General features: G+C 37.0%; 1 pseudogene; it reads right to left on the bottom strand.

Moving 5' to 3' along the window:
- Nucleotides 1-339: 339 nt before the first annotated feature.
- On the bottom strand, nucleotides 340-2,547 carry LOC125344242 (annotated as a pseudogene).
- Nucleotides 2,548-3,725: the final 1,178 nt, after the last annotated feature.

The following is a 3,725-nucleotide window of genomic DNA, read 5'->3' on the forward strand; positions in this document are numbered from 1 at the left end:
TTTACCACTTGGAGGGGGGGTGATCTAGGGGACATCTAGTGTTAATTTGCTCTATTTTTCTCTCTTTATGTTCTTTTCAAAAATTGTTTATCATCTTTAAGTAGCTTTGTCAAGGAGATGCCACCCAACAAAGCAGTTTATGAATATAATTAATCTTGATCAGTGTCACCCCTTTCAACATTCTCACCCATTCCTCCTAACCCACCTCACATTTTTTGTTAAATAAAAAAGGTTGTAAACTTCTCGCCAGCTTTTAAATAACTTTTTCTTGATATAGAATTATCAGATCATAGGTTTCTTTTCTTTCAGCATTTAAAACATGCTATCCTGTTTTCTGGCCTTTTCAATTACAAATGAGAAATCTGCTACTAATTCCATGAGGAGTTTCTTCTCCCTTGTTGATGTCAAAGTTCTTTGTCTTTTTTTTTAGTGATAGTTCTATTCATTTTACTTTTAGTAATTTTTTTTCTACTTTATATATGATTAGACATATATTTTGCTTTAAAATTAAGTTACAAATGAAGAAACAATGGTTTATTTTTCTAACCAAAGTGACAAGCTGGGAATCTTAAGGCCTCAACAAATGTTACATCTTACTTTTTCACTGAACAATACCCTATTTTGATTATTCCCAGGGAACAGTGATTTTTGTTTCTCCATTTGCCAAGTAGCCAGGATAGACGACTTAACAGGGTGTCTTAACTGCTTTCAGGTGGTCCTATGAGATAAATCCTCATTTCCAGTGCAATGGCTGGCTGTTAGCAATCTTTCATTGGAAGTCTGTCCATCAGGATTTCCCTGTCAAGGCTGGCCAAGGAGTCCTGCTTTTGCTACCAGGGCTTCATTTTGCTGAATATGATATTCCTGAAACCTCATGAATATTCTTTAGGTCATTTAAAAATATTTCTGTAACTAATTTTTTGAATAGGTGATCATGTCAGGCTTTGCTTCTCTTGTTGGGAAATCTTTTACACAGTCTCAAAAGTAGGTATCTGCAAGTTTATTGTAGTTTCCCAGGAATTCTTTAAACTGTTTTGTCTGATCAAATTCTGGTATTTGTGCAGCCATATTCTTTTTTAAATTTTTTTTATTTTATTGTAAGGGTGATGTACAGAAGAATTTCAGTTACATAAGAAGGTAATTGGTACATTTCTTGTCAAACATTGTTACCCCATCCCTTTTCTCCCACTTATCCTTCCTCCAACTCTGCTCCCCCACAGGTTGTAAAGTTCATTTCAAACATAGTGTCTTGTGAGTGTCACTGTTGCATTGGTTTACCCTGTCCTCTGTCTCACCATTTTGTTATTTTCCTTCCCTTTCCCAGATCAAATAAACATATATACGAGACACAGTGTAACAAAATAAAAAAACAGAGTAAATAAAAAAGAGAGGGGGTAAACCAAAGGGGAAAAAACAAAAGAAAAAAGAAACAACTTCACACAGTACATTAAAAATAAAAACAAACACCAAAATCCCTCCTTTCCATATCTTGGAGTTAATTTCAATTTGCATCATTTTATGTAGTCATATGTACATAGCTCTTGAGCTATTGTGATCCTCTGCTAGGACAATCCTAGACATATAATAATTATTACCATTGAAGGAAACTATGAAGTCTGTGTTTCTTTGGGTCTGGCATACTTCACTTAATATGATTTTTTTCTAAGTCTTTCCATTTCCTTATGAATGGGGAAATGTCATTCTTTCTGATGGAAGCATAGAATTCCATTGCGTATATACATATATGCCACATTTTCTTGATCCATTCATCTACTGAGGGGTATCTGGGTTGTTTCCATATCTTACTTATGGCAAATAATGCATGCAGCCATTTTTGGCATGCTTATTAGTCACTTTTTCTTATACATGAGTTTCCTTTCTGTTTTGGAAATTAAGTTGTCTAGCCTTTGCTTGAATGTATCCAGCTAGGTTTGATTTCTTAATTGTAGGCTCTTGCATCAGCAAAGCCTGTCTAGTTTGGGGGCTGACAGAAGGTACAGCTATGGTGGGGCACGTTGTCTTTGTGAGCCTTAGATGACTTATTATATTATTAAATCGGAATCTGTTTCCCCAGACATCTGCAGGTTTGTAGTCCCTTATATCTTTTTTTTGTAGTGCTAAGGTTTGAATTCAGGATCTAATTCTTGCTTTGCTGGTGCTCTCCCACTTAAGGCATGCCTCCATTCCACCTTAGAGATTTATGAGTGATACCTACCAGTTTTCCCATGTGTATTCTGACTAAAGTGAGACAAAAATGAGTCTTTCCTGTAGTTATTCCTAACAAGGTTAGAATGGATTCACACAATATTTTGCAAATAAGGTCTGTTTTTCTCTCCAGTTGTAGAAGAAAAACTAGGAACCAGGTTACTGTATCTCAAGATTAATACTGTTGACACCCCTTAGGAAGAACTGGATAAGGGTGAGCAAAAATACCACAAAGCTGGTCTATGTTTGAAGATTTTTTTCTCTCCTTTTGCTTAATTTCTTAATTGCTCAAGTTTGCTTTAGATTGTTTAACAAAGATTCTACAAAATTGGTTCAAGCAACTTCTGGCAGTTTTCTTTTTTTTTAAATAATTATTTATTGTCAAAGTGATGTACAGAGGGGTTACAGTTTCATACGTTAGGCTATGGGTACATTTCTTGTACTATTTGTTACCTCCTCCCTCATTCCCCCCTCCCCCCTCCCTGTTTCCCTCTCCCCCCCTGAGTTGTTCAGTTGGTTTACACCAAATGGTTTTGCAAGTATTGCTTTTGGAGTTATTTGTCTTTTTACCCTTTGTTTCTCAATTTTGATATTTCCTTTCACTCCCCTAGTTCTAATACCAGTATATAGAGTATCCAGGGTACTCAGATGAGATACAGTGATAGCGCAGGGACAACCACAGGAAGGGGATACAAGAGGATCATCAACAAAAGAAGCTACAGTTTCACATGTCATGTTGAAAGTAATTACAACAGTGATATAACAGTCCTTTCCATAACATGGAGTTCATTTCACTTAGCATCATCTTATGTGTTCATAAGGGTATACCTATTGGGCTCTTGTGATCCTCTGCTGTGACTAGCCTAAACCTGTGCTAATTATTCCCTATGAGGGAGACCATAGAGTCCATGTTTTTTTGGGTCTGGCTCACTTCACTTAGTATAATTTTTTTTCCAAGTTCTTCCATTTCCTTAGGAATGGGGTAATGTCATTCTTTCTGATAGAGGCGTAAAATTCCATTGTGTATATGTACCACATTTTCCTGACCCATTCATCTACTGAGGGACACCTGGGTTGGTTCCATATTTTAGCTATGACAAACCGTGCTGCGATGAACATTCTTGTGCTGGTGGCTTTAGTGTGTTGTTGTTTGTGGTCTTTTGGGTAGATGCCCAAAAGTGGGGCTGCTGGGTCATAGGGGAGCTCTATGTTTAGCCTTCTGAGGAATCTCCATACCACTTTCCAGAGTGGCTGAACCAGTTTACATTCCCACCAACAATGAAGTAGGGTTCCCTTTTGGCCACATCCCCTCCAACATTTGTCATTATTAGTTTTCTTGATATAGGACATTCTTACTGGGGTGAGATGGAATCTCAATGTTGTTTTGATTTGCATTTCTTTTATGGCGAGTGATATAGAGCACTTTTTCAGATGTCTCTTGGCCATTCTCATTTCCTCATCAGAGAAGTCTCTTTTTAAGTCTTTAGCCCACTTGTTGAGGGGGCTATTGGTTCTTTGCG

This window comes from Perognathus longimembris, chromosome 28 (assembly GCF_023159225.1).
Source record: "Perognathus longimembris pacificus isolate PPM17 chromosome 28, ASM2315922v1, whole genome shotgun sequence".
Lineage (NCBI taxonomy): Eukaryota > Metazoa > Chordata > Mammalia > Rodentia > Heteromyidae > Perognathus > Perognathus longimembris.